The sequence below is a fragment of the Leptonychotes weddellii genome, chromosome 16 (assembly GCF_054177405.1).
Source record: "Leptonychotes weddellii isolate Sample4059 chromosome 16, ASM5417740v2, whole genome shotgun sequence".
Classification (NCBI taxonomy): Eukaryota; Metazoa; Chordata; class Mammalia; order Carnivora; family Phocidae; genus Leptonychotes; species Leptonychotes weddellii.
Window position 1 is genome coordinate 20,344,755 of NC_138384.1, and position 19,406 is coordinate 20,364,160.

Genomic DNA, 19,406 nt, shown 5'->3' on the forward strand with positions numbered 1-19,406 from the left:
GGCTTGAAAAAGCTGTACTCTCAGGAGGCCTCTGCTTATTAATAGCATGGTAATGAGTCCACTGGTGCCCAGCCTGAGCTATTGGATCTAAGAAAAGGGATATTTGTCACTCTTGTAAAGAGTGAAAGGGACAGGGGCGCCTGGGTGGCTCAGTCGTTAAGCGTCTGCCTTCGGCTCAGGTCATGGTCCCAGGGTCCTGGGATCGAGCCCCGCATCGGACTCCCAGCTCCGCGGGAAGCCTGCTTCTCCCTCTCCCACTCCCCCTGCTTGTGTTCCCTCTCTCGCTGTGTCTCTCTCTGTCAAATAAATAAAATCTTTAAAAAAAAAAAAAAAGAATGAAAGGGACAGAAATGCAGAATAATGTTATCACTTGTTTGTAGACATTGAATGATTATATCTCAAACAGAATGCAGGTGGCAGAGATTGTTTAAAAAAGCCTCCTGGGATTAAAATGACAAAGAAACACCTCCTATAGCATTCCACATTAGCACCAAATAGAATAAACATAGCATTATCTTCATTTTTCTTATTCATTAGTGTTTTAAAATTGGAAACCTACTTTCTCTGTTTAAATAGAAGCTTATTCAAATTGAATGTAAATAGAGATCAACTTTTTTAAAGTCCAACTTCTGCCCTGTTTCTCCTACAATATTCATAAATGCAAAGGAGAGCGAATAGTACAATAATGAAATGTAAGCATTTTTCAAAGCCACAGACCATAAGATATTGAAATTCTTTTTATTCTTATTTAAAAGTTGCTGAAAGGAATCAGCTCACCTAATGTGCTAATTTACTAGTTCTAAAAGTGTTTTGAAACTGATATTCAAATCCTAGGAGCAGCTATCAAATAAATTAAATCCATATTACAGTATCTGGTTCTTCAGATCCACTGGTAATTTTTTAAAATGGATTTTGAAATACAGAATTTCTATTGTCACTGTCTTTGGGAGACTTTGGAAATATGGACCCTTCCTGAGCTAACAAAAGCTAGTGAAAATAATTTCCTGGTAAAAAGATCACTGTATTCTTAAGGAAATGTATTTGTTATAAATTCAGACCTTTCCTGTTGCAACTTCAGATTGGAAAGGCAGACCTGGAAATTTAGAGTCCCAGGTATCTCTTAAAAAAATAAAAGAATAAGGCCCTACTATGGACACTCCTATTAGCAAGTGGGTTAATTGTATGAATTAATAGCTTTCATTTTAGAGTAAGCCATTCATCCCAAATGCTGTTGATGACTGGTTGATAGAGCAGATGGAAGGAAAAAATATTTCTCCATAAAGGTGATAAGGCAAGTGTCATACACAGTGATTTGAAAAGGGAAATGTACTCTCCCTCCCAAAGTGCAGGAGCCCATCTTCTAAACATAAGGCTCAAATGAGAAACATAAGCCATGCTTGGACACTAAGTACCTTAAGAATTCTCTCTCCCAGAAATAGTATGCCATGGTCCAAGACTGATAGACATATGCTATGTACCTATTTTTCATGGAGGGAGTAGTTCCTGCTGTGCCTTTGGGATAGAGAAGGGTATGTGTTAGCAAGAACACAGGCTGGGGCAGAGGGGGGCGGGGAACATGTAGTCTTACATGACCTTTGAGATTCTAGACAGCTTGGATACTGAATAACTACTTTCTAAATCATATTGTGCCAAGTGGAAAATAAAGCTAATCTTCAGAATGTCAGAATCTCTGCATTTTTTTCCAAAGAGGTTAGGACATCTGGGAGAGTATTTCACTGCACAGACAGATGAAATCAAATTTCTTCTTGGTTTTGAGAAAGAACCGAAGAATTTGGTATTGAAGGATATCAGTCACTGCTTTTTGGAGCCCTTTTGAAGGCAGAAAAGACTGGGAAGGTCTTTGTGTCTGCTTGTCCTTGGTGTCACCTTACACAGTTCAACAATTTTTGGTTTTAATGACTAATCACACATATAAGTTGCCAAATATATTGAGATTCTGGGGCTAGAAACAAAGCAACAAACCAACAAAAAGCATTTTGAATTCACCAAACTAAATGATTCCAGGTTGTATCACTTGGTCTCCTTTCCTGGGTTACAGATGTTGTGAGGCTCCAAACAGCATGAGCTTTATGTATAAATAATACCTGTATTAGAGTTCTCCAGAGAAACAGAACCAATAGGAGATATTTAGATTAGATTAGATTAGATTAGATTAGATAGATAGACAGACTAGGAATTGCCTTTCTCAGTTTTGGAGACCAAGAATCCCCACAGTCTACCATCTCTCAGCTGAGGAAGGTATAATTCAGTCTGTCCAAAGACCTGGAAAGCATGCTTGAGAACCCAGAGCTCTGGAGTCTTAGGACAGGAGAAAATGGGCATCTCAGTTCAAAAAGAGAGAAGAATTTGCCCTTCATTTGCCTTTTTGTTACATTAGGGCCCCAAAAGATTAGATGATGCCCACCCACATTGTTGAAGGCAGATATCTGAATACTGAATCAAATGCTAATCTCTTCCAGAAATACCCTCACAAACACACCCAGAAATAATGTTTTACCAGCTATCTGGGTGTCACTTAGTCCAATCAAGCTGACATGTGTTATGCTTTAATATAACATATGTTTATGAAACACATAATACACAATTAACCATCACAATCCTTTATAAAAAAAAGAAAAGGGATGGGGGTGAAGGAAAAGGAGACTCTTTGCTGTCTCTCTGTCTCTTTCTCTTTACTATACACACACACACACACACACACACACATATACACATTCATTGAACTCTTCTGTATAGGAATAAAAATGTACTAGAACCCCTCAGTATTGAAAGAGTCCATCTCTGCTTTTGATTTTACCCAAAAATGGAAGTCTTCATTCCCTTCTTTCTTTCCATTTTTGATTTTTCCTTTTCTTTCTTTTCTTCTCTTCTACTCTCCATCATGTTTTACCTTGAGTTTCCCTTTACTTTTTCTTTCCAGACACATATTAAATTGAATCTGTTAAACAATTCTTTATAAGTTTGGGACTATCTGCTTATGAGTTTACTATTATTAATGTATGTTTTATGAAACTATTAGGCAAAGACAGGATATAAAGTTATTAAATCTGTATATAAATGCCAGTTTTTCCCACTGTGCTCTGTTATCTAGTTCAAATTACTTTTTCTTCCTGAGATTCAGTTTTCTTATATGTAATCTGAAATATCTGTACCATACTGCCTGGAAAGCTGTCCTAGATACTTACACAGTTTACCCCATTAAGATTGCAGCTACACAATAACAGGAAGTTTATATAACTGTTTTACCACTTGCATTACATATCTATTGCTGTATAACAAATTACCTCAAAATTCAGTGGTCTAAAACACCATTTACTTTATCAGAGCTTCTGTGGGCCATAAATCCAGGCACAATTTACCTGGATCCTTTGCTTCAGTCTTTCACAATGATGTAATCAAATGTTTCATCTGAAGTCTCAACTGGGGAAGGATGTTCCAAACTTACCCAAATGGCTATTAGTGGGATTAGTTTATTTGTAGGTTGTTGGTTTGAGGGTCTCAGTTTCTCACAAGCAGTTGATCAGAGCTTTCTTTCAATTCCTTGCTGTGAGCTGTGGGGGCCACTCTGTAGATCAGCTCACAATATGGCAGCTTGTTTCATTAAAACAAGCATGCAAGATAAAACAGATAGAGAATTCTGGCAAAACAAAACTCTAACCTAATCACAGAAGAGATGGCTCATCACTTTTGTCATATTTTGTTTGCTTGAGGCCATTTACTAGGTCCAACAAATACTTGGAGGGTAAAAAGGGATTATAGAGAGTGAATGCTAAGGGGTGGGCATTATGGGGAACCATGCCAAAAAGTGTCTATTTTGCCCTTAATGCAAAAAAAGACACAAATCAGAATTTGTACTCATAAAATATTAGCTAAATAGAAAGGCCAACAATCCCTAGAAAAGGCAATATGCCTGTGGAGCCTAAATCTAATATTCCTAGCAAGCTGGTTTGAAATCCAGATATGTTTCAAAAAGTTCTGTGTACTTTCATGTTGACATTGAATAAATTCTAGCTATCTTCCTATGAATTGGACATGTTTGTTATTCACATATTTACTATTGAAGCATTAAGGAAATATATTCATCATGATTAATTCATCATGGGTATAGTCATTTCTTTAAAGCATAACACATTCAAAATTGCTTGAAAAAATTTTGTATTTTAGAAAACATATGATATTTGTTATCCAAACAATGTGTAATTTAAGTTTAATACTAGATATCCAAGCAGTCATTATTCCTAAGCTATAAAAACACTGAGACTCAAATATGTTAGTTGAGTCATGTGGCTAAAATATGGCTAAAGCCAAAACTCTCAAAATCTTGCTCAGTCAATTATAATTTCCTTTTTTTGATATTTGGCTTTGGGCATACAAGATGTTAACATTTGGGGAAAATGGATGGAGAGTATATAGAAGATCTTTTGTACTATTTCCGCAGTGTTTTTGGAAATCTGAGGTAATCTCAACATGAAAAGTTAAGAAATAAAAAAAATAAAATAAAATATAACCTCTTCCCCCTCCAAAAACTGATGCCTCTCTGTGGTTTCCCCAGAGAACAAAGTACATGGACTCCAGCCTGGCACAGAAGACCCAATGTTGAAGGCCCTGCAGAACTTTCTGGCCTATCCTCACACACTCCACTATACAACCCCATCCAATTACTTGTAGTTGCCATAATATGCCATACATCCTTGATGCTGTGCTTTTCTTTCTGGCCAAAATTTCCTCCCCATCATTATGATGGAGTGAACTCCTACTCATCTATCAGGCTACAGAACATAGTCCTGCTCCCCCAGAAAGTTCTGAACATTTCAGGTAGAATTAAGCATTTACTACTGGATCTACCTCAACATTTACCCTTTCTTAAGAGCAAATATCTCTGACATAAGTCTTTATAATCATGCTTGACCCCAAAACTATGTGACTGTCACCAAAGCAGAGATCATCCTCTGGTCTTTTTTTTTTCTTTCCCTCCCTCAGATACACAATTCCTAAAGTATATGGCATGCTAAATAAATGTAATGAATGGGCTTTGAGGTACCAATCAGTAAAATGAAGTTTGAACTTAGGAGGGATATTTATTACTTATCATGTATCTAGGCTTTATAGGGGTATTAATTCATCAGTGACTCAGTGAGGTAGGTGCCACTGTGATCTCTATTTTACAGATGAGATCACATAATTAAAAAGGAGGACAGTGGGGATTTGAACCTAGATTGTCTGATAAGGGACTGTCACCCTAATCATATTTCCATCTATGAAATCACCTCTAACCCAACCTTCAATTGTCCTGGTCCTACCATTTATTAGAGCTATACAACAATCATCTGTCATGAAATCCCCTGGTTACATGTATTTTAGAAAGAGATAAACAGTGCCATTGCTTTTTATTGTTCTTGAACTAACAACATATTTTTTTTCTTTTTAAAAGATTTTATTTATTTACTTGACAGAGAGAGACACAGCAAGAGAGGGAACACAAGCAGGGGGAGTGGGAGAGGGAGAAGCAGGCTTCCCGCAGAGCAGGGATCCCGATGCGGGGCTCGATCCCAGGACCTGGGACCATGACCTGAGTCAAAGGCAGACGCTTAACAACTGAGCCACCCAGGCGCCCAACTACATATTTTCTAGGACAGCTTTCCAGGCAGTATGGTACAGATATTTCAGATATTTTTCAAAATGATAAACCTACTTCAAATTTTTCCAAGAATAAAAGGTCTTAGGTATAAAGCATACATTCTGATTCTTCATAATCATAAAAATATTGTTTGGTTTTTCTTTTCCTTCACCAGGTCTGCCTTTTTTTTTTTTTTCTAAGCTCTTAGCATTAGAGGGTAACCTTAAGTGAATGACATTTTCAAGTGCTTTATATTCTAGGTCTTAGGATCAGATGTTGCCATTTTCAGAGACAGCTGTAGCTCCACTCACAAAAGGCCAAGTATCTTATAAAAGAAGCAGTCATTGTAAAGTAAGCTGTTCAAAGCCATATGCCTGATTCTTTTCAGGTGAAACAGGAACAGGCCCTATTCAGGCACCTTTGTGGTTTGGGGGCTGCTTACTTGCTGGTTCTACTGAAGAAATCATTTCCTTTAAGTTCATTTATTGAGCATTTCCTATGTATTGGATCCTCTGTTGACTAGATTTACAAACCTAAAGCCTGCCCTTTGTCCCTTAGGACATTTATAATCTATGGAAGAGCTTAAATTCCACCCAGTTTTTTAATTCCAGAAACTTCTCTGTATTCTAATTGCACAAAAGTTCTTATTATATTTTTTGTTGATTTTCTCTTCTGTCTCTTCCATTACTTATGCCTCAATAGTAGCACCTGTTCTGTCTGTTCAGCTTGATCTTCCCATCTCATCTTAAACGCAGGGTTCTGCACCATTTCTTGATCCTATTCTGTGCTCCACAGTGGTATACTGGAGCAGGCTATGAGGTTTATTTCCAGTACTCAATGTGTGCACAGCACATACACATAGACACACAGTCAGTTTTGGCTTTTTAACCCTAAGATTATTGAACCACTCCTTGTCCTAGAAAAATTTTTGTTGTTGTTACCAGGACATGACTTGGGTTTTCAGCTGAAGGAGATGTCGGAGAGAGATTTTAGAAACACAGAAGCAGAACAGATAGGTATTTTCTTCTTTAATACTGTGTTCCTTGACAGTATTAGCTCACCTCTTCATGCCTTATATACTTGAATATCAAAGAATGTCTTAATGGCCCACAGCCACTCAGGAATTTTATTACCACCATCTAGCAAAGGAACTACAAAACAAAGGAGTAGGTAGGGTCTGTACTGAGTGACAGGCTTCTAGGTCTGGACCAATCAGATAATCAACACACAGGTAATGCTTGAGTCCTAATGGTCTTGTCACAATCAGAGATCGGCATCTTCAGGTCCCTCTCATCGTGTGTGTGGGAAGTGTGCATGGTGTGGCATTGGCAGTTGTGCTCTGTACAAGTGGAGGGAAGCGTCCACCCACACGGTTAGGTAAAGGGATTACGTCACATCCTAATATAGGCCACACTCTTATGACTGTTCAGTCAAGCAGGGTTGTACTGGCAAAGAGAAATCCTTCTGGAAACAGGTGTATATAACTACTCCTTAGGCTGATTTTACACATCAATTTCTAAATACTTACTGAAAATGGACCATGTGCTGGAACGTGTTATGAATACTCATACAATCACTACAAACACGATTTCTGCTCTGTCATGGAATGTACAGGATGGTGTGGGAGACAGATGATAACAAGTTAACAAGAAGAAATACAGACTATAGAAATTTCTGTGAATGGAAGAAATAAGGGGCTAACGTAGAATTTCCAGGAGACCTACTTTAGATGGGGTAATCTGTGATGGTTTCACTAAGGAAAGGATATTTAAGCTGACATATGAATGGTGAGATAGAGCTGGACAAGATAGAATATTGCTCCAAGCAGAGAATAGAGTGAGAATATAGTGAAAAAGACGTGTGGACTGTCCTTGGAAGGAGGCCAGTGTGTATGTTTTTAATGACCATCAGTGGATGGATATGATATGAGGTCAGAGTGCCTAAAGGAGACCATTCCTTCAGAAAGCTTTGTTAGGAGTTGAGATGCATTTAAAACAGACTGGAAAATTTTTTATATAATCTTTAAGTATTTAATAGACATAAGCTACCTTACTTTAAACAATAATGTGCTATTGCCATGGTGTATAACATGGATTAGAGCCAAGGAAGGGGCAAGGTGGCAAGAAAAATAATTAGGAGACTGTTGCAGTTTGGGTTTCCCATAAAGCAGATCCTGAAGCAGACTACCCTGCAGAAAGTTAATGAGGGAGTGCTCTTAGGATCAAAATCTATGGAGGGGAAGAAAACGATGTAGGACTGTGTAAAAGTAGAATTTATGTTGTGATACAGTCTTAATGGAAGTTTCAGACAATCCCTGTGGAACACTAAAATTCAGATGACTGCTCAGTGCAGTCCTAACTTGGAGAGAGATGGGTATTTCTACCCACTTTGCATTCGTCATTGGATGTGGGCTGATGCAGGATTGGGTGTGTTAGTTTGGGAGAGGCAACTACCTTCAATGGAGGTAATTAACAAAAGGACGTAAAAACTGACTGCCAACAGCCCTCTCAGAAACTGGGATCATGATTCCTTCCGTCCTGAAGAGAGAATTAAAGGATTCTACCCTTGTGCCACCTGGATCCACTTCTGAGAGAATTTATTCTGGGAGGAAGTAATTCCTTATTTCTGGGATGGGCCTCTCTTCCTGGGGAAGTTTAGGAAAGGAGGGTTGCTAGGTGAACAGCTGGTCTGCTGTAGCTAATCTCAGGACCACAACTGATGGGGTGTCTGGGTGGCTCAGTCAGTTAAGAGTCTGACTCTTGACTTTGACCCAGGTCAGGAACCTGGGGTTGTGGGATCAAGCCCCATGTCGGGCTCCATGCTGGACATGGAGCCTGCTTGGGATTCTCTCTTCTCTTTCCCTCTCCCTCTTCCCCTCTCCCGCCCTCTCTTAAAAAAAAAAAAAAGTGAAGACCACAACTGATACTTGTCTCACTCCTCCATCATCTGTTACCTATTTCATATATCCCATACCCTCAGTTATTATCTCTGCAAGTTCTGGTAGCTTACCTACTGTTATGGCCAAGATTCTCATTTTTGAGGGGTTTGTGCCCCTTCTCAGACTGGTGTTGCATCACTTGTCCACTTACCATCATAATTTGTCAAAAGAGGGCTCAGAGATACTGAGGTGGGTCATCTGGATGTAAAGACACTACTCTTTGTTCTCTATGTAACAGCAGCACTACTTTCTCCTGAGGCTCAGGGTCAATTATTCCTGCTGGCTCCTTGACAGAAGGATTCTAAAGTGACCAGAGAGCTTAGAGTCCATTAGAAGCATTCTCATTTTGGGAGCAAGAACATCTAAAACTACTGAGCCCAGGGTTGTGGAGATGAGAGGCACAAATTCCCCAGGAAGGTTGCTGGAAGTGATGGTAATTGGGGCACTGCTGCTTTTATTCAGGGTTCCCAGACTTGTACATTCTTACCACTCAGGAAGGGGATATACATAACAACTTACTGGTTTGGTCATTGGTTTGAAGTATACTCTGAAACCTGGAAAATCCTACAGAAGTGTCATCACTGAGCTGGCCCTTCAGGTGAGCCTCTCATAGACCTCTCATCAGGCTGTCAGGCCAACAACTTCAGCCTGTGTGGTGTGATCGCTGACCAGTAGATTTCATGATCATATGCCATTCTCACCTCCTTCATTCTAAAGATGATCCCTTGGTCTGACATGATGATGCCTGGGAGTCTGTGTCAATGAATCAGATAGTTCATACAGTCATTGGATAGTAGTGTTAGTTGATGCCCTTAAAGCAGGAAAAGTAAAACAATGCCCAAAATATGGGCAAAACTGAATTGTTGCCCCAGGAAGATGTAAGGGAGACTTGAGGTCTGCATGTGAAAATTTCAGAAGTCACCACTCTGCCCCAACAAGTAAAAAGCTGAATAGACTGAAAAATCAATGCCTCTTGTTGGATCCCTGAAGGAGAGGACACAGGGCAAACTGCAGGGAGTCACAGCTTACAGGAGCAGAGACTCTAGGGTGAGTGGGAACCCCTGTGGGAACCAGAGACTGGGTGGTGAGACCTGAGCAATAACTAATGAATTGCCTGAGGCTCTGTGCAGACAAGTCTGAGAGAGAAAACCTCCAGGGCCACCCAGGCATAATGGAGTTCCCACGTTATTGTGAGATTTACCTCCAGAGCTCCACCAGATTCCCCCAGTAAACAGAGAAAAATCCCTTCGGGCTTCTGACAGAAAAAGAGGGGGAAAAGAACAATTTGAAATATGCCAGAGTATTCTGTTTGTTCTTAACAAGGCCTGTCCTGGGGTGCCTGGGTGGCTCAGCTGGTTAAGCGACTGCCTTCGGCTCAGGTCATGATCCTGGAGTCCCAGCATCGAGTCCCGCATCGGGCTCCCTGCTCAGCAGGGAGTCTGCTTCTCCCTCTGACCCTCCCCCCTCTCATGTGCTCTCTCTCTCTCATTCTCTCTCTCTCTCAAATAAATAAAATCTTTTAAAAACAAAAAACAAGGCCTGTCCTGAGGGGAAACTAGTTAACCAGAGCCTGACCTACAGGGGTATTAACAGAACCTAACTGACCTAGGAGAAGGGAAATACCCAAGCCCTGCCCACTCTAGCCATCCTGTCCCACCTTAGGGGGCTGAAAAAAAACCCTGAGAAACACTTGAGAAGTTCACAATCCAGAAGTTATAGGCTCACTAACCCCTATAACCTCACAGCTGAGACTTAATCATAGAATATACAAGGCTTCCCTCCCCCACACCTCACCATTGTATTACTAAAGGCATATTTGCAGTCATTTTTTTACCTGGTACACCGTGCCCTGCTGTCAAGAAAAAAATGATGAAGCATACCAAAAGGCAAAAAACACAAGTTAAAGAGATTGGGCAAGCATCAGGACCAGACATGACAGGGATGTTGGAATTATCACACTGGTATTTTAAAATTGTGATACATCCAGACAATGGAATATTATTAAGCACTAAAAAAAGAAATGAGCTATCAAGCCATGAAAAGACATGGAGGGTATGCACATTGTTTAAATACATATTACTAACTGAAAGAAGCCAATATGAAAAGTCTACAGACTGTATAATTCCAACAATATGGCATTCTGTAAAAGGCAAAACTATAGAGACATTAAAAAGATTGTCAGGGGTTGAGTGGGTGGTGGAGGGATGAATAGGTGGAGCACAAAGGATTTTTTAGGGCAATAAAAATACGCTGTATAAAAGCATAATGATGGATACATGTTATTATATATTTGTCCAAAACCCATAGAATATATATATAACACCAACAGCAAACTACAATGTGAACTGTGGCCTCTTCTGCAGTGGATGCTTTCTGGTGGATAATATAACACAATGATTTCTCACTTCCTTTATAATGTCAATCCCCATCCCTCCACATCAATCCTCATCCCTTCCCTTCCAGTTTTTCTCCTTCCGGGTGTCTGACCAGTCCGCCAGGTCGTTCTCCACTGCCGATGAGTCTGTGTGTATTCTAATCCCAGGCCACTTCTCAGTTCACCCAAAGTGAGTGACCACGTGCCCCACGAGATTTCTAACTCGTGGGAAGATTTTCCCTCACTGCTTTCCTTCTAGTTGGCACTAAGATGATATGGCAGTAGTCATCCATTTTTGGTTTGTACTACATACTGAGTTGACATCCATCAATTTTTCATAAGGCATATCCCGCATGGCCATAGGGATGAATTAGGGAACTGTTGAACTGTGAACTGTTGTCACAGAGGAGGGAGTCTAGGCCACCACCTTGCAGGGCTAACTTGTCTTTCTGGTCCTGCTTGGGCCTGATCTCAGAAGTGCTGCTTCCATATTACGATGACTTACTATTGCACCAGCTATACTCTCTTACTTGGTGGGTCTGACACTGCCTGGCTAGTGATGGACACTTCTAGCTGTATGGTAACTTGTCCCATCGTCAGGTTTTCTGTTCCTACCAGAGCCAGTAAAACCCAGAGCTGATTTTCAAGTCATGTGTGCTTTTGCTTTACAGATGGCATGAATTTTTTCCAAAATCCTAGCGTTCTTTATTGTGATTCCCCCAATGAGTCTATCCATAAGTGTTTTTGTTTTTGTTTCGTTTTTTAGCATCTTATGTCACTACTGATATCTCTCGTAATATAGGGCCTGACAGGCCACACCCTTGACCTGCTTAAGATCTTTTTCCTGCCCTACATCCAACACAAATCTATTAGCCTTTCCTGTCAGCCAGTGTATGGTTTGAAGTAGTTTTCCTAGGTTTGAAATAAGCTACTTTTATAACTTTAGGAGGCTTTTAAACATTGGGCTTCATTCTTCATGAAGAGAGAAACAAGATGAAATCATTTTTCTTTATGTTGGAAAGGATGTTCAGGCATGCTTTAGGCATTAAACTAGTTTCTTAATAATTTGGTAGGACCCTGGATCTTCATAGGGTTTATATCTTGTCCACTAATCAGTACATGTCTTACTCAAACTTCCAGTATGCTAGCCATTTTGCTCTCTGGTCTGATTAGCATGACATGATCAATATATTGGTTCAGTGTGTTGTTTTATAGGATGTCTGGCTAAACCTGGTGCCTTTGGATTTCATTATAACAAAGGCTGGGAAAGTTAACACATCACTAAAAGTAATGTAAATGTGTACTATTCATTCTAAGTAAATATGAAATGTGCCTGATCAGTTTTTGTGATAAAGATAAAAAAGAACACATTTTCCAGATCAGCGGCTATGTACCATATACCTGAAATGTTAATCTACTCTAGCAAAAACACCACATCTGGTATAACAATTGCACTTTTGGCTACTACTCTGCTGAGTTTGTGTTAGTCTGCTGTCATCTAATGAAGTGAAGAGTCCAGCCTGGTGATTTAAATGGGAATATGATAGAAACCACGTCTTACATCTATTAGGCTTTTTAAGGGTGGCTCTAATTTCTTTCCCACCACCCAGAATATGGTAGTTTCAGATCTTTATTCCTGACTAAGAAGGGGAACATCTTTAGAACCTTCTACTTGGCCTTCCCCACTATGATATCTCTCATCACACCCTCCAAGAAAAACGTTGTAGTTGCTGTATTAATGACAAACTGTATCTAATTATTCTATTTATCTATTATTCTAGTTATGCCCTCAAGAGCCAGAGAAATGCCCACTGAGTGGGTACATGGACTCACTAGACCACTAGGCGCACTGTAACCAGACCTTAGTCAGGACTCCATTTGTGTCCTGGTCCTCGTATGCCCAGATCAGACTGGGGAGACATGATGCTGCTTCGTATATCCAAATATCAATGCTATTTTAGACACTATGTTCAACAGTCCCCAAAATGTTGAGGTATTCCCCTTTCCCTAGTATATAATTACCCAGCAGAATGATAGCAGATCTTTTTGGCAGAGCAATGCTGGAATTATTACCATGTACTCTTATTGCAGGATCATATGCACACATGCACGCACACATAAATATATATATGCATTCTCAAGCATCACCCCTTCTCCCTTGCCCACTGCAGTCTTGAAAGATTATTTTAAACCCAGTAGAAAGTGACCATTGTGCATTTTAAGAGCTGGCATTGAGGGGCGCCTGGGTGGTTAAGCCACTGCCTTCGGCTCAGGTCATGATCCTGGAGTCCCTGGATCGAGTTCCGCATCGGACTCCCTGCTCAGCAGGGAGCCTGCTTCTCCCTCTGACCCTCCCCCCTCTCATGCTCTCTCTCTCTATCTCGTTCTCTCTCTCAAATAAATAAATAAAATCTTTAAAAAAAAAAAAAAGAACTGGCATTGAAACATATGTTTATGATAATACAGTCATGGATATCTGGAAATTGGAAGCTGTATAGAAATTCGAATAATATTGGATGGATGGATGGGTGGATAGATAGATGATGTAGATATTTTTGTAATGCTAGCTATGAGGAGAAAAGAGCAGATAAAGTAAGGAGATGGATTAGAGCCATATTGAGAAATCTGGATTTTGTCTTTTAAGTGACAGGAGCCATTGAAAGGTTTTAAGCAGGGAGGAGATAAATTTGATTTGTAGTTTAGAACACAGTAGGAGGGGGTGAAGGAGTGGAAGGCATTGTAAACGAGAGATGATAAGGCTCTGGACCACTGCTCCCACTCTGGGAATTATTCTTCATTGATAAGTGAGGCATGACTTTAAAAAATGGACTCCGTTATAGACTTTAGAAAACCAAAGGTAGGCTGGCAGCTGGTGTGTACAGGGAGGAGAGTGGTGGTATTGCTTCATTTAACAAGGACTTAGTGATCCTTAAAGGGTAGGTGTGGACAGAGCACATCTGCAGAGCTAATTGCGCACTTTGAGAACTTCAGGGGGATGATTTTATCTGCACTTATCTCCACTTTAAAGTTGCTGTCTGCTAAATGGACACTGCTTCAGCCATCACTTCCCATAGAGGCGTGGGGCTTGTCTCATGAAAATTGCACAGACTAATCTAGGAAATCACTGCAAATTAATAAATAAATCCTGATATTATGTAGATTGATATGCTTATTTCAGACACTTGAGAAAATGCAAGAATTTGGGGTAGGGTAGGGTGGGTAATTTTTAAAGAAGTGTTTCAGCTGCTTGATTTAATGATCTATTTTTTGAGTTTAAAAGAACAACTTCAGAGACCCATTTCCCTTTCAAGAGAAGGATTAAATAATCTTAAAGTAGTTTGATGTGAAGTTTATGTTTGCATTTTTTATCTAATCAGCCAAACAAATATAATTAATTCAGACAGTTGTCTCTATGGTTTTGGTGTCTGGTAGGAGCTGTATCATTACAAATGCAAATATGTTCCTAAAATAATGAGAATGTCATTATCACCCCTTATTCATTTATGTGGCCAGAGAGAAAACTGAAATACCATTTATTATGGAAGTGACTTTTGTAAACTGTGCAGAGAACATTGACTACTTTCCCTGAGCAGGACATAAGTCTAGCTGTGACTTTCTCTGATGTCAATATGTCATTAGTAGGACATGCAGGTTGGAGTTATATTGTAGTGAAATAGGCACTGAGCCAGGAGTTTCCCCTGAACTGGGGATTTTATTCTACTTTTGCCTCTATGTCCTTTAGGTGGTTAACACCTCTGAAGCTTGGTCCCTCGGCAGTTATATGGACACTAATTATTTCTGCCCTGCTCACTTCAAAAGGTTGTTGTAAGGATCAAGTGAAACTTATAAAACAGTATTCAGAAGTAAAGTGATTGCAGTTAATTACATGTAAGTTTATGCATGTGTGAGCTTCATTTATGGTTTCTCACTTTGGGCTTTTTCCAATACTTACAATCCGATTTTCTGCTGTTCTCATGCAAAGATAAGGGATGTCTTTTAACGTTTCTTTCATTATGCTTCTAAGCTATACTCCATTCCCTCTTTAGGGAATATACTCTTCTAGGTGCTTCTTGCTCCTTTTTTTCTGCGTATATTTGGATTTTGATTGCTTCTAGGAAAGATCCCCTATGCTTACAGCGCAATCAAGCCTTCCCTGTTACTACAATCACATGCGTGTGACCATAGACACTACAAATCACCTTCCTTCAACCTTCAGGGTAAAATGGTAATCTATACTAATTGTTACTACTTTCCCAGTTCTAGTCACTCATCAATCTGGAATCTGTCCTCATGACTTACTGAAATTGTTCCATGTCTTAATAGAAGACTATGGTTTATCTCATTGTAATTGATCTTTCTACTGCATTTGATACAGCTGACCAGTTCCTACCTCTAGAAAGCTACAGATAAAAAATCTTTGTAGTAAACCCTGATGTCAACATTTATTTTAAAATATGTAATATATAATTTAAGATGCTAGGTGGACTAAAAATTAATAAGCATTGTTCTTTTATGTTTTAAAGTTCAGAACATAATGCTACCAAGGAATTTTTGCTGTTATATTTTCATTTTGTTTCATTTTTACTGTTATATTTCAGTTGAAACACCTGAGAGTCTTCAGAATAATTCAATATGCAAAATTAAAGACAGAAATTTCTAATATATTTTTTCATGTTTAAAATGAAATTTTGGGGGGAAACCTATGTAATTTAGGACTGTAAAATAAACTAATAATAAGGAACATGAAAAAGTACTGATAGAGTAGTGTAACTCTTAATAAATTATACTTTAGAATCAGAAAGACCTCTCTTTGATTCCCCATTTTTCTACTTTGTAGTTCTGAAACTTTGAGTGAGTTGCATAACCTATCTAAGCTTCATTTTTGTTCTCTATTAAATGAAGTCATGATAATTGTAATGATCATGCATTAATGTGAAAATTAAATCAGAGAATGCTTATACAGTCTTCAGTACAACTCAGTAGCAATAGTCATACAAATGCTAGAAATCACATTGTCAGGTATTAACACTGACAAGAATTTTTCCTCAGACAGTCAAATAATTATGTTGTGATATAGCTTATTTCTGTCTGGTTCTGTCACAAGTAACACAGTTTAAGGGGGCATATGCTCTGGATGGCAGTGCAAGCAAAGAGTTAGATGTGAGCACACAAGAAGCAGAGAGACAAGTTAGAATACTATTTTGGAACATCCCTTACATAATAGATGAAGAAGTCCATGAATACTTACTGAGAGCCATAGCGATGAAAAGTTGAAGCCAGGTTTGCAAAAAAGGCTAATGAGGTAAACCTGAAATATTTTGTTTGTTTGTTTGTTTATATCTTTCTGTCATTGGAGCAAGGTGAAGATTATGGTGTGGGTGACTGGTTAAATGGTGGTTCTACTCAAGACAGGGAGTCCAGGAGGAGTCATAAATTTTGGGGAAAAATTACAAGTAAATCCTTGATGAGGTTATTAAAGTTCATATGATTTATCCTGGTTGAACACTAGGGAGTAATTATATCAGTGTATCTAGATGCAAGAAGAAAGATCAGAGCTAGAACAAAATGGGCTTAAGAATTATTAGACCATGTATAGTCCTATGTATGCTGTGTATTCATGTTTGATTTAGGGCTTTGCCTTAATGTACAATTTGTTCTAATACAAATGATAAACCCTCATACTATCCAGTAGGTTGGACCTGAAGCTTTATGAAGTAGGGGGTAAAATTTCTCAAAAGCTTATTTATCAAAATATCCCTAACAGCAGAGGAGAGTGAATGAATGAGTCTGGGAAAGTAAATAAAATTGATCCATAGCAAACAGAAATTTCTATTACATCTTTTTATCTTAAAATTATATAAAACCTGCATTCTCCATCATAACACACACATAAACACAAGTGATTTAAATTAGTTATGGTTAAAATTATTTAAGCCCACAGCTGTTTTCAATTAAGATTAACATATTAGAAATAAATACCATGTTTTAAAAATCTAGGACATAGGTTAGAAAATAATTTGAGTAATACTAGTTCATTGAATAGGCTAGAGACATGCTGATTTTATTTTATTACGTATAGACATATTGAAAAAACAAAAAAACAAAATACACCAAATACCAACTCATATAACCCCAATTTTGATGAAAGGGGATGACTTATTTCTGGATATACCCTTTTAACGTTTGTCTGTCTAATTTCAATAATAGTGTTCTTACAATTTAAACTTTTGGATTTAGAATTTTTTAATGTAGCATTGTTAACTTCTCTCCTTTCCTTGTTATCAAACCATTATATTGATTTCTGGTTATATACTTCTTCAGTCATTTGCCTAATGTTGAACATTTAAGTTGTCTTTTGTTTTTGTCATCCATGAACAAAACTGGGATATAGAATTCATCATGGAATTGCCAGGCTAAATGTAACTGAGATATTTATGAATCTGATATATATTGAAATACACAGAGCTTTTTCCAATGAAGCCTGAAATAAGGGTTTCTGAATCATGATAGTAAAACAAAAATATAGGATATGGGAGATTTTTTGCAATATTCATGATAATGAAAGACAAGAAAGATTTTGTTTGCCCCAGCCAAGCAGCAGCCAAGCAGATTATGTAGGTGGGCTAGAGCAATCGCTTGTAGACATGCCATAAAAATAGTATTCCAATAAAAGAAGCTGCTACTCATAAGTACCAGTCACATGCACTTCGCAGTGGCTTGGTTAATGTGTAACTTTTCTTGTACATGTGAAAATGATATATATTAACCCAACAACTATACCTGAGAAGTGCCTTTCTACTAGCTATGCGTAGAGGTTAAAACTCAGTAGCATGCATTTTAGTAAGAACTCAGAAGGCTATAGAAGGAACGAAGAAGGAGGAGGAGGACCAGCAATGATGTACGGATATTAACTCTATGCCATTAAGTCTTATATACAGAAACTCATCATGGAGAAAATTATCATCATTTTGCAGTTAGAACAATGATGCTTTACCCAAAGTCATACACTGAGTATTAGGAGAACTGGAAAACAGGTACAAGAACAAAATATATACCTTGCCAAATGCATCTATAAACACAAGAGTCTTGAAATCAAATTAAAAGAACACACTACTTATATGAATATTTGAGATATCTTTACTGATGCTTTTAAAGTTTACTGGAATATGTGAAGGGCTAATTAGTGTAAAGTGAAGGTGCATTCTGTTAAGAAAGTAAGTTTGATCCCATTACCATGTCAAGTGGGTTAAACTTGAAGTACTCTCCTGAGAGGCAAGCTCACTCTTTCATTAGTACTTTGGTATATGCATATGTTTACTAGTGGGGAGCATAGAGGCAGATCTGGAAGAGATGGTGCATAATTAGGCTCATACTACCCAAATCACTCTTTCTGGGACACATTTATTGATGAGCTATTTTTTCCCTCTCTGCTTCTATATTTTGTATTTTTTCATTTGAGCATTCAGACAAACTAAGTCTACTTTGATATTTTGCTCAAAGAATAGCAAGCAAATGGCAGTGCTTTTACTTCTTTCTAGAACACAGCATCCTCAGTAAATACATAAATATTCACTAGGCAAAATGACAGACTGGTATGGATTACTGCCTCCCCTTTCTCACTTCCCATGACAACACCACACTAGATATCATTCTGAAACAATGAGTTTATATATTCCATAACTTTATGTGAAAGTTCAGAATAAAGTGTATCAGTATGTGTGTATGGTAAATAGAAAGTTGCCTAGAAGAAAGAATGCAAGATGTGTTCCAACATGACTGAGCAAGAAAACAGAAGCTCCAGATACTAATTAGAATACTGGGCATTAAAACCAGGGCAGAACAGAATCCAACTGGGAAAGAATTGTTAACTATATGTGAAGGCAAGCATTTTACCTATCGAACCTTCAGGTCTCAGAACATGTAGAAAATTAACTGAGAAAAGTTACTTCTGAAACATAGCAATGCTGCAAAGTTTTCTTAGGGTAGCAATCCTTGGTTGGAGGGGGTAAAAATGTGAATTGGTTGACCTTCTTTGGGCTGAGCTCCTGCATAAAATTCAAAAGAAGGGGCTGATATACGTTGTAGCAAGATAGAGAATAACTCCAAGGAAGCATAAGTAACTGGGGAAAATAGAGAGTTATATGATGACCATACAAAATATAAAATAAGGATTTGTAGCACAATGAATACATGGGATTTATTTGAACCCAGTAATAGAAATCAATGAAATGACATAAAAGAAGAATCAAATATATGGAAAGTTATACTATGTTCATGGATGGTTCAACTTAATATAGGATTTTAATAAAAGTATAAATTAAATGTAATTCCAGTAAAAAAATACTAGCACACATTTTTTTTATTCTTATGTTAATCCCCATACATTACATCATTAGTTTAGATGAAGTGTTCCATGATTCCTTGTTTGTGCATAACACCCAGTGCTCCATGCAGAA